Source organism: Amblyomma americanum, chromosome 7, assembly GCF_052857255.1.
Source record: "Amblyomma americanum isolate KBUSLIRL-KWMA chromosome 7, ASM5285725v1, whole genome shotgun sequence".
NCBI classification, from domain to species: domain Eukaryota; kingdom Metazoa; phylum Arthropoda; class Arachnida; order Ixodida; family Ixodidae; genus Amblyomma; species Amblyomma americanum.
The window spans coordinates 93,285,660-93,298,716 of record NC_135503.1 but is presented as its reverse complement, the minus strand read 5'-3'; positions in this window follow the sequence as shown (position 1 = coordinate 93,298,716).

The window sequence follows — 13,057 nt, the reverse complement described above, 5'->3', positions numbered from 1 at the left end:
AAGGCAGCCGCCGCGGTCCGGTTCGAACTCGGGAACTCCGGGTTGACGTTCTGCGTGGGCGCTATAGAAGGTACTGGCGCGAGGCGATGGCTTCTTTCCTGCGTGCCAGGCGCGCGACTATACGCGAGAATATGATGCGTACCGATACTGCCGATACGTACCGGTGAACCAGCGCAAAATTAAAATAATAGACCAAGAGAAAGGTTGAGGCAGACAAAACTTTATTGAGCACTAGGGTAGCGTATTGAGACAGGTTAGCTAGCGCGCCGCAGGACGTGGAGACCTTTGGAGACGCCGGCCCATTAAACGGCCTTGGACTGAATGCTCGGGTCATCGCTGGGCCTTACCTTATCCCAAGCTTCTTTAGAGGTATCAGGCAAGAATTCTGAGGCAGGCTTGTGGACTTTGCACGGCGTGGTCATATGGTCAAAGTTATCTTTCTCACCACAGAAGCGGCAGAAGCGATTGACATCCTTATTCATGACTTCAGATGTGTAGTTTGTGTTGCGGAGGGTCCCCGTATGCAGATGTCTCACATGACCTGTTGTTAAAGCAAAACACAAGACAAGCACTGCTCTGTGTCTTTCTTTATTCGAGTCTATTTTATGCGCCGTTTTACAAGCATAAATCTTCATAAACTCGCCCAATTCAACGTATTGCTGAGAATAACATGGCCGTGGAGCCTGCGCTGTTCACGAAGTTTTTTCAAATTGCTTTACTCAGGCGGCTTCTGGTGGAGGCTGTGTCGGAACAAAACCGAAAACATTGTATCCCTTGGAGAGACGAACGCCTGTCCCACAACGTTGCGAAGCGCAGAATACCCCCTTGTGCTGTGCGACCCCCTGGCATGTTTAACTGTATCCCTCCACTATGGCACCTATTTCGCAATAACCCTCTTTCCCTCCCTCTTTCCTCCCTTCCTTCACGGCACAGGTGACATGTGCACAGAGAGTGTGGCTGTTACTGAGCCGAACCCTGCCGCGGCGGCTGCGTTTCGATGAAGACGAAACGCAACAGGCACTCGTGGGCTCTTGTTATATCAGTGCACGTTAAAGATCCCCCCTTGGTAGAAATTGTTCCGGAGCCCTCCACAACGGCGCCACTTTCTCTCTTTTAGCTTTCATTCTCACCTTCCTCTCTTCCTTAGTCCATGAATTGCATTTAGAGGGCGAGAAAGAGGAAAGTGGTGTCTATTCGGCTTCTGTTCGGCTGATTACTCACCTTTGTTAATTAGCAGCGTGTGTGAAAATCTGTTATGATCCATAGCGCAGCAACAGAACAGGGGACAAACACAAACGCTAAACACGAGCGCTTTTAGCGCTTGTGTTTGTCCCCTGTTTTGTTGCTGCGCTATGGATCATAACGCATACCCACTAGCCCGAACCATCACCTTGTTAAGTGAAAGTCTGGTACGAAAATTGAAGGGCTTAATAAACAGAAAAAGACCTTCCCGAAAGATTAACTGCTTGTTGTTCCCTACATTCATCGTGTCTCATATAACATAAAAAAGCGGCTAGCCTTTACAGGGTAAAGGTCGTCTTCTCGGCTCCATGTAAGCTTAGCAGAGTGTGCGCCTTGGTGACTCAAAAAGAAAGCAGGGTAGGCCCCAGTGTTGCATCAAGCACGAGAATAATAATAATAATAATTGGTTTTTTGGGGAAAGGAAATGGCGCAGTATCTTTCTCATATATCGTTGGACACCTGAACCACGCCGTAAGCGAAGGGATAAAGGAGGGAGTGAAAGAAGAAAGAAAGAAAGAGGCGCCCGTAGTGGAGGGCTCCGGAATAATTTCGACCACCTGGGGATCTCTAACGTGCACTGACATCGCACAGCACGCGGGCGCCTTAGCGTTTTGCCTCCATAAAAACGCAGCCGCCGCGAGAAGAAATTGACAGAGTGCATTTCTGGGGTTGTGTTTGTAATTCCCTTCACGTGTGACAGGGTCTATATTGGACTATGAAGCAACAAGCCCGCAAGAACGTCCTACTAATTCGTTAGTATCAACTGATTAGATGAGTACACGGTGCAGCTTAAAAGGTTGTATTAATTACGATGCCTTGTTTGAAGCATTGTACTTCGATTCCAAGCATGAATTAAGGCAGGCAGCAAGAACGCGTAACCCGGTGGCTCAGTGCTAATGTTCCAGAGTACCAGGGTTCGAACCCGACCGCGGCGGCACCGTTTCGATGGAGGCGAAACGCAAAGGCTCCCGTGTGCTGTGCGATGTCAGTGAAGGTTAAAGATCCCCAGATTGTGGACATTATTCCGGAGCCCTCCACTACGAAACCTCTTCCTTCATATCTTCCCTCAACCCCTCCTTTAACCATTCTCTCACGGCGCGGTTCAGGTGTCCGCGAATATGTGAGACCAATACTGCGTCGTTTTCCTTCCCAAAAACCAATTTTCCAATTTTACCCGGTGGCAATTAGGGCTGAGCCCCGCACTGTACAGCCAGGTAATTTACAGTAAATACATTGCCAATAATAATTTAATCCGCTATTTCAAGATCTCTGATTTCGATATGAATAATGTGCAGCCGGAAACTGGCGACAGGAATATAAATTTATCCCGTACTCGGCGCTTCAAACACCTATTTAGAGAGAGCTTTAGCCATGAATCTTTTCACAATGCCCGCCCAAAGTTAGACACTGAGGTGGTAATTAGCGCTGAGCCTCGCGCTGTACACCCAGTTCATTTACAGAAAATACATTGCCAATAATAATTTAATCCGTGATTTCAAGATCTCAGATTTCGATATGAATAATGTGCAGCCGGAAACTGGTGACAGGAATATTAATTCATCCCGTACTCGGTGCTTCAATCACCTATTTAGAGAGAGCTTTAGCCATGAATCTTTTGACTGAGGAAAAATAGGGAACTAGAAATGATTAACAGGCAGCTACTAAGAGAGATAGAAGAGCTTAGAAGGGAGGTACAGATGCTGAGAGAAGGCACCCCCCCCCCCCCCCCCCAAATCACCCCCGGTCCCAGAACATAGACCCCAACAATCCAAAGATCCCAGCATAGCAGAACAGCTAAAACCGCTTATACAGGCTATGCCGCAATTCAAGCAGGTACAAGAACAACAGAGCAAACAAATAGAGCAGGTAATGCTTAAACAGGCAGCTCATGATCAGGATATACAATACATCCGGAGCTACATAAAAAATCAAAACACACAGAAAATAACGAGTGAAGCCAGGGATAGGCTGTACAACGAAAGAAGATTCGGCGCAGAAAACTCAAGCAACAACTCCAACGAACTATCCTGGCTGGACAAAACCAATTAAACGTTTGGCAGTGGAACAGTAGAGGCTTCAAAAAGAAACAAGGACTCCTGCAGCAATTCATTGATACACAGAGAACGCCGCCAGATTTAATTCTACTGCAGGAAATAAAAACTACACCGGCACTCAAGGGTTACACATGCCAAGAGAACGGCAGAATAGCAACCCTCATTAATAAGAAGCTAATTACAATAGATCACGGAGAGATTCCGGATACAAAAATCGAACACATGATAACAGAAGTAATATCGAAACGCAAGCTGAAGGCAAATAGCACCTTCGTCGTCAACTTATACAGCCCCCAAGCAAGAAGGATGTAGATTTCAGCAAACTCTTCAAAGATATAAGCAAGATGGCTAAGGATAACATCCTCATCATAGCTGGAGACTTCAATGCGAGGGATCCAAAGGGGGGTACCAAATTGGAGAAAGGAAAGGTGTAAGAGTAAACGAAGCGGCGGAGCTCATAGGGTGCACCCTCCTCACAGACGAAAATCAACCCACCCGCATCGGAAATAGCGTCAGTGTAGACACATGCCCAGACTTGACCTTCGTCCGAGGAACGCAGGCAGAGTGGACAAATCTCGTAGAGAACCTGGGCAGCGATCACCACATAATCAAGACCACGATAGAGGCCAAGCATGTCAAAAGAAAAATTGGCGCTGCCAAAATCACGGATTGGGATAATTTCCGCAAGAAATGTAAACAGATCAAATGGGAGTTCACCTCAATCGAGGAATGGACCGAACAGCTAAGTCAAGCGCAAGAGCTGTATACACAGGAAATAGATAGATCAGAGACCACACCAGAGATAGATTCGAGGCTAATTAAGATGTGGGAGGCAAGACGAGGCCTCATGAAAAGATGGAAAAACCAAAAGTAGAATAGAAAGTTAAGGAAGAGGATCGCCGAAATTACAGCAAAGGCGGAGGAATATGCGATGCAGATAGCAAGACAAAATTGAGAGCAAATAAGCAACTCCCTTAACGGCACGTTGAGCACGGCTAAAACGTGGAGGATTCTAAAGAGCCTAATGGATCCCCCCAAAGCAAAGACGGAATGCAGCAAAGCCATTCACCGGCTTGTCCACTAGCACGAAGGAACAGATGAAGAGCTGCTTAAAGCAGTCAGCACCAAGTGCTGTGGTCAAGACAAACCCGCGGCCTATCAAGAGAGCTATAAGGGCAGAGAAAACCCGGAGCTAGACAGGCCAATCACCAGAGAAGAGGTCTACGCTGCAATTAGGTCCATCAAAAGAAACACGGCAGGTGGAGAAGACAAAGTTAAGAACTCTCTAATCCGCGACCTGGGTGATGAGGCAATCGAGCAGCTCACTACCTACCTAAACAAGCAATGGGAGGCAGGACTGGTGCCCAAGGAACGGAAGCACTCTATGGTTTTAATGATTCCCAAGCCTGGGAAGAAATTACACATAGAGAACCTGAGGCCCATCTCACTCACATCTTGCCTCGGCAAGCTCTACGAAAGAATTGTGACCAAAAGAATTCAAAACTATCTAGAGGATAACGAGCTGTGTCCTCATAGCATGTTTGGATTCAGGGCAAACCTGTCAACCCAGGGCATCCTGCTACAACTCAAACACGAGGTCATTGCCAACGCCCCGCAACAAGGAGAAAATCTAATTATGGCACTCGACATCAAAGGGGCTTTCGACAATGTCAGCCATGCGGCTATAATGGAAGGCATCAACACCAACTGCGGGAAGAGAGTCCATGACTGCGTAAGATCTTTCTTGACAGGAAGAACGGCCAGAGTGGGCTTGTGAGATATAAGAAGCGAGACCATGAACACTCCAAACAAAGGCACACCGCAGGGCTCGGTCATATCGCCAATCGTTTTTAACCTTACCATGATTGGCCTGGCAAGAAAATTGGAAAGCATCCCAGGCATAAGGCATGCCATATATGCGAACGACATAACTGTATGGTCGAACCAGGGATCTCTGGGGCAGATGGAACAACAAATGCAAAAAGCAGCGACTAGTGCTGAGCAATATATCAAGAAAAGGGGTTTAGCCTGCTCAATTGAAAAATCGGAAATCCTTAGGATAGGAAAGAAGCCGACTGATGCAAGAATAGAGATAAAGCTCGAAGGCAAGATCATCCCGGGAAGGGAGATCATTCGAGTTTTAGGCATGTGGCTACAGAGCAACGGCAAATGCAACCACGCGATTGGCCTCCTTAAAAAGTCAACGGAACAAGTTTGCCGTATGATAACCAGAGTATCATCCAGAAGATATGGCATGAAGGAAGGCGACACGCTAAAGCTGGTGAACAGCCTAGTCATCAACAGAATAACTTACTCACTTTTATATCACAGCATGCTGAAAAGTGAAGAAAATCAGGCAGAGGTCCTAATCAAAGGAGCCTACAAGACAGCTTTGGGCTTACCCAGAAACACGTCGAACGACAAGCTGGCAGAACTGGGGCTGTACAACACGCTCGACGAGTTAAGCAGGGCACAAGACATGTCACAGATCCAAAGGCTAAGGAACTCGGCAACAGGGAGGGCCCTCCTAATAAGGCTGAACTATAACGGGGTCCTGGACATAAAGGATAGATCGGCAAACATCCCAGACGAAATACGTCGAACATACCAGGTCAGCCCTATACCCAGGAATGTGGATCTAAATCTATACGCAGACAGAAGACAGGCAAGGGCTGAATATGCAGAGGCGAAGATAGCCACACAAGATCAGGTAGTCCACACTGACGCCACTCTGTACCCGTGGACACGTAACCAAAGCATCAAGAAAACGGTATCGGTTGCCACAACAAAGGGGGTGGCCTCCTCAGCGGCGCATTCACGAGAGATGGGACGATAAGTGAGGCGGAGGAGATCGCCGTAGCCCTAGCGGCAGCGGAGGATTATCGCACCAACAAATCTCTCACAATCATAACAGATTCCCAAGAGGCGTGCCGACGCTACATGGTAGGAAGAATCAGCAAGAAAGCACTAAGGATTCTCTTAAAAACACAGCGAACCAACGAAAAGATCCAACATAGAATCTACAGGGTACCGGGACACGCCGGAGTCGAAGGCAATCTGAAGGCGGACAAGCTAGCTCGCGAGCTTACTATCCGAGCTGGTGCGTCAAACGCCTCGGACGGCCCGGAGATAACGGTACAGCTCACGTACGCAGCTATCCTCATCCTCATCAAAGGCAGAAGACGCAAATACCCTCAGCCACATCCTCTGCTAACACAATATGAAGCGACATGTTGGAGAAGACTCCAAACAGGAGCCTTCCGCAACCTTCACATTCTACATAAGATGTATCCAGAGGCCGGCAAAGAGATGACAGACGCGGCCTCGTATCGTCCTGTATTGCTGACGTCGTGTGTGGCTAAGCTCATGGAGAAGATGGCAAGTAAGCGTTTGTCTTGGTGGCTTGAGGATAGAAGGGCACTACCAACATGCATGACTGGATTCCGCACAGGTTTATGCGCGCAAGATAGCGTCCTGGACTTGATAAGCGACATTGAACATCAGAGTGCTTTTGGACTTTCAACACTAGTTATTTTCCTAGACGTATCCAAGGCTTATGATAGCGTCCTCCAGAGCTCAATACTGAATAGTCTGCAGGTCATAGGTGTACAGGGCTATCTTCTGAGATTCATTCACTCATTTCTCAGTGATCGTAAATTTCGAGTGCGGTTAGGCAGTACAATGAGCTCCGAAAGGGCGGTATCGCGAGGGGTACCTCAGGGTAGTGTCCTGTCCCCAACGCTCTTTAATGTTGCCATGGCTGGTCTTCCCGCAAAAGTGCAAAAACATTGTAGGCATGTCCATATGTCGATATATGCAGACGACATTTGTCTTTGGTTAACCGGATATCAACACAAACGCTTAGCTCTATTAGCGCGACAGGCCGTGCTTTCAGTTAAAAGTTACCTTCAAGGTGTTGGGTCGACTCTCTCGGTGGAAAAATCTGGCTTCGTCCTGTTTCCAGGTAGGGGACGACGGTATGCGCGGCTGAGCATAGATCTTGATCAGTCTTGCCTTCGTCAGGTTAACCACATAAGCCGTGGTAAAAACAGCGCAGCGACGACAGACACAGAGAAGACAGGAGAAGACGGACAGCGCTTGTCCGTCTTCTTCTGTCTTCTCTGTGTCTGTCGTCGCGGCGCTGTTTTTACCACGGCTTAAAGATGCACCAACTAGCTCAGTTGTCGGTTCTTAACCACATACGTTTTTTGGGCGTCACTATTGACTCACGTCTACAGTGGCGACGAGCTGTGGACTCGATTATGGCTTCACTATCTTCGCGTCTCAATGTGCTTCGTAGAGTTGCTAGTGAGCAATGGGGAAACCATCCTGCTTCAATGATCAGGCTTCACGATGCCCTGGTGACAAGTCGCATAATGTACCAGCTCCCTTTAATCTCCCCCTCGGTATCGCAGCTGGAACGCCTTGAGGTTTTGCACAGAATGGGACTAAGGAGGGCTCTCGGCGTTCCGCAGGCTGCTCCAAACAATGCAAGTCGTGTCCTCCACAATGGCCGGAAGCGTTGCCATTGAGGCAGCTCTAAAGAAGCTACGGTGTTGTACGCCTCAACCTACTGTCATAATTACGGATTCAAAATCTGCCCTTCAAAGGTTAGAGTACGGGTTCCCCACTGATGCCTTGAGTCTTAGATCCCTACGTTTGGTGCAGAATCTACATAGCAAAGGCTTCTCTATACGCTTTCAATGGGTGCCCTCGCACATAGGTGTCTTAGGCAACGAGATAGCAGACAACCTCGCCCATACAGCTCTCTCCGGGATTCCAGTACATGGAGTCCCTCATGAAATCAAGCAAATGTTCAGAGATGTGGTGTTGTGCCACTTCAGTTCTTTGTGGAGCTCTCCTCATCAGCCATGTGTGACCAAACGTCTCAAAAGGTACCAAGCCACCTTGCTGCACCGCGTTCGCACGGATTCTGCTCGTACGCCGGCGTGGATGTATAAGACTGGCCTAGCGTTGTCACCATTGTGTTCAACGTGTGGTGTGTGTGGTGACATAGAACATTACCTCTTGTGCTGTACTTTGCACAACGCGGAACGGGCTGTGTTATTCGGATCCCGCAAGAAAGCAGGAGTTCCTCACAGTTATCTTCAGGACATTGTTTTCCCGCGCGGGAGCCAGTCGAGTAGAAGGGATGCTTCTCGCCTTTTTCTACTTTACCTGCAGGACACGGATTTGGCCTCCACATGGTGACCTCAGGATTTTGCGGACTGGGTCAGGATTGGGTTTTTGCGGACAGTGTTTTTGTGATTTCTATTTAAGTGTCGCTACAGTGGAGCAATTGCCGGCAGCAACTGCAAGGCTAATCCCACCGGTAGTTTACAACCACTCAACTCAACTCAACTCCGGAGCAGTATAGGGATACATGTCCGTGGTGCGGAGCATCCCCCCGCTGTATCATATCACATGGGAATGCATACATAATGTAGCTTTCCGAGGTAACAAAGAGCCAAATGCGGAGCAGTGGGAGGACCGGCTAACCAGTAGCCAGCTCAAGGTCCAAAGAGACCTAGTGAGCCACGCATGCCGGATGGCCAGGGACAGTGGTGCCTTGGACTACGGGCGCCAACCACGTTCAGCCTGGAAGACATCGGCAGTCTTCGGGCAAACAGCAAGACTCCTTTATTAGAGCAATAATGTTTATTCACTCACTCACTCACTCACTCACTCACTCACTCACTCACTCACTCACTCACTCACTCACTCACTCACTCACTCACTCACTCACTCACTCACTCACTCACTCACTCACTCACTCACTCACTCACTCACTCACTCACTCACTCACTCACTCACTTGACAATGCCCGCCCGAAGGTATAGACACTGAGGTGGTCTATACAGCCTCGCGCTCTACAGCCAGTTCATTTACAGTAAATACATGGCCAATAATAGTTTAATCCGCGGTTTTAAGGTCTGTGATTTCGATATGAATCATGTGCAGCCGGAAACTGGTAACAGGAATATTAATTAACCCCGTACTCGGCGCTTCAAACACCTATTTAGAGAGAGCTTTAGCCACGAATCTTTTGACAATGCCCGCCCGAAGGTATAGGCACTGAGGTGGTAATTAGGGCTGAGCCTCGCACTGTACAACCAGTTCATTTACTGTAAATACATCGCCAATAATAATTTAAGCCGCGATTTCAAGATCTCTGATTTCGATATGAATAATGTGCAGCCGGAAACTGGTGACAGGATTATAAATCCATCCCGTACTCGGTGATTCAAGCACCTATTTAGAGAAAGCTTTAGCCATGAATGTTTTGACAATGCCCGCCCGAAGGTATAGGCACTGAGGTGGTAATTAGGGCTGAGCCTTACACTGTACAGCCAGTTCATTTATCGTAAATACATTGCCAATAATAATTTAAGCCGTGATTTCAACGTCTCTGATTTTGATATGAATAATGTGCAGTCGGAAACTGGTGACAGGAATATTAATTAACCCCGTACTCGGCGCTTCAAACAACTATTTAGAGAGAGCTTTAGCCACGAATCTTTTGACAATGCCCGCCCGAAGGTATAGGCACTGAGGTGGTAATTAGGGCTGAGCCTCGCACTGTACAGCCAGTTCATTTACTGTAAATACATCGCCAATAATAATTTAAGCCGCGATTTCAAGATCTCTGATTTCGATATGAATAATGTGCAGTCGGAAACTGGTGACAGGAATATTAATTAACCCCGTACTCGGCGCTTCAAACAACTATTTAGAGAGAGCTTTAGCCACGAATCTTTTGACAATGCCCGCCCGAAGGTATAGGCACTGAGGTGGTAATTAGGGCTGAGCCTCGCACTGTACAACCAGTTCATTTACTGTAAATACATCGCCAATAATAATTTAAGCCGCGATTTCAAGATCTCTGATTTCGATATGAATAATGTGCAGCCGGAAACTGGTGACAGGATTATAAATCCATCCCGTACTCGGTGATTCAAGCACCTATTTAGAGAAAGCTTTAGCCATGAATGTTTTGACAATGCCCGCCCGAAGGTATAGGCACTGAGGTGGTAATTAGGGCTGAGCCTTACACTGTACAGCCAGTTCATTTATCGTAAATACATTGCCAATAATAATTTAAGCCGTGATTTCAACGTCTCTGATTTTGATATGAATAATGTGCAGTCGGAAACTGGTGACAGGAATATTAATTAACCCCGTACTCGGCGCTTCAAACAACTATTTAGAGAGAGCTTTAGCCACGAATCTTTTGACAATGCCCGCCCGAAGGTATAGGCACTGAGGTGGTAATTAGGGCTGAGCCTCGCACTGTACAGCCAGTTCATTTACTGTAAATACATCGCCAATAATAATTTAAGCCGCGATTTCAAGATCTCTGATTTCGATATGAATAATGTGCAGTCGGAAACTGGTGACAGGAATATTAATTAACCCCGTACTCGGCGCTTCAAACAACTATTTAGAGAGAGCTTTAGCCACGAATCTTTTGACAATGCCCGCCCGAAGGTATAGGCACTGAGGTGGTAATTAGGGCTGAGCCTCGCACTGTACAGCCAGTTCATTTACTGTAAATACATCGCCAATAATAATTTAAGCCGCGATTTCAAGACCTCTGATTTCGATATGAATAATGTGCAGTCGGAAACTGGTGACAGGAATATTAATTAACCCCGTACTCGGCGCTTCAAACAACTATTTAGAGAGAGCTTTAGCCACGAATCTTTTGACAATGCCCGCCCGAAGGTATAGGCACTGAGGTGGTAATTAGGGCTGAGCCTCGCACTGTACAGCCAGTTCATTTACTGTAAATACATCGCCAATAATAATTTAAGCCGCGATTTCAAGATCTCTGATTTCGATATGAATAATGTGCAGCCGGAAACTGGTAACAGGAATATTAATTAACCCCGTACTCGGCGCTTCAAACACCTATTTAGAGAGAGCTTTAGCCACGAATCTTTTGACAATGCCCGCCCGAAGGTATAGGCACTGAGGTGGTAATTAGGGCTGAGCCTCGCACTGTACAACCAGTTCATTTACTGTAAATACATCGCCAATAATAATTTAAGCCGCGATTTCAAGATCTCTGATTTTGATGTGAATAATGTGCAGTCGGAAACTGGTGACAGGAATATTAATTAACCCCGTACTCGGCGCTTCAAACACCTATTTAGAGAGAGCTTTAGCCACGAATCTTTTGACAATGCCCGCCCGAAGGTATAGGCACTGAGGTGGTAATTAGGGCTGAGCCTCGCACTGTACAGCCAGTTCATTTACTGTAAATACATCGCCAATAATAATTTAAGCCGCGATTTCAAGATCTCTGATTTCGATATGAATAATGTGCAGCCGGAAACTGGTAACAGGAATATTAATTAACCCCGTACTCGGCGCTTCAAACAACTATTTAGAGAGAGCTTTAGCCACGAATCTTTTGACAATGCCCGCCCGAAGGTATAGGCACTGAGGTGGTAATTAGGGCTGAGCCTCGCACTGTACAGCCAGTTCATTTACTGCAAATACATCGCCAATAATAATTTAAGCCGCGATTTCAAGATCTCTGATTTCGATATGAATAATGTGCAGCCGGAAACTGGTAACAGGAATATTAATTAACCCCGTACTCGGCGCTTCAAACACCTATTTAGAGAGAGCTTTAGCCACGAATCTTTTGACAATGCCCACCCGAAGGTATAGGCACTGAGGTGGTGATTAGGGCTGAGCCTCGCACTGTACAACCAGTTCATTTACTGTAAATACATCGCCAATAATAATTTAAGCCGCGATTTCAAGATCTCTGATTTCGATATGAATAATGTGCAGTCGGAAACTGGTGACAGGAATATTAATTAACCCCGTACTCGGCGCTTCAAACACCTATTTAGAGAGAGCTTTAGCCACGAATCTTTTGACAATGCCCGCCCGAAGGTATAGGCACTGAGGTGGTAATTAGGGCTGAGCCTCGCACTGTACAGCCAGTTCATTTACTGTAAATACATCGCCAATAATAATTTAAGCCGCGATTTCAAGATCTCTGATTTCGATATGAATAATGTGCAGTCGGAAACTGGTGACAGGAATATTAATTAACCCCGTACTCGGCGCTTCAAACAACTATTTAGAGAGAGCTTTAGCCACGAATCTTTTGACAATGCCCGCCCGAAGGTATAGGCACTGAGGTGGTAATTAGGGCTGAGCCTCGCACTGTACAGCCAGTTCATTTACTGTAAATACATCGCCAATAATAATTTAAGCCGCGATTTCAAGATCTCTGATTTCGATATGAATAATGTGCAGCCGGAAACTGGTAACAGGAATATTAATTAACCCCGTACTCGGCGCTTCAAACACCTATTTAGAGAGAGCTTTAGCCACGAATCTTTTGACAATGCCCGCCCGAAGGTATAGGCACTGAGGTGGTAATTAGGGCTGAGCCTCGCACTGTACAACCAGTTCATTTACTGTAAATACATCGCCAATAATAATTTAAGCCGCGATTTCAAGATCTCTGATTTCGATATGAATAATGTGCAGTCGGAAACTGGTGACAGGAATATTAATTAACCCCGTACTCGGCGCTTCAAACAACTATTTAGAGAGAGCTTTAGCCACGAATCTTTTGACAATGCCCGCCCGAAGGTATAGGCACTGAGGTGGTAATTAGGGCTGAGCCTCGCACTGTACAGCCAGTTCATTTACTGTAAATACATCGCCAATAATAATTTAAGCCGCGATTTCAAGATCTCTGATTTCGATATGAATAATGTGCAGTCGGAAAC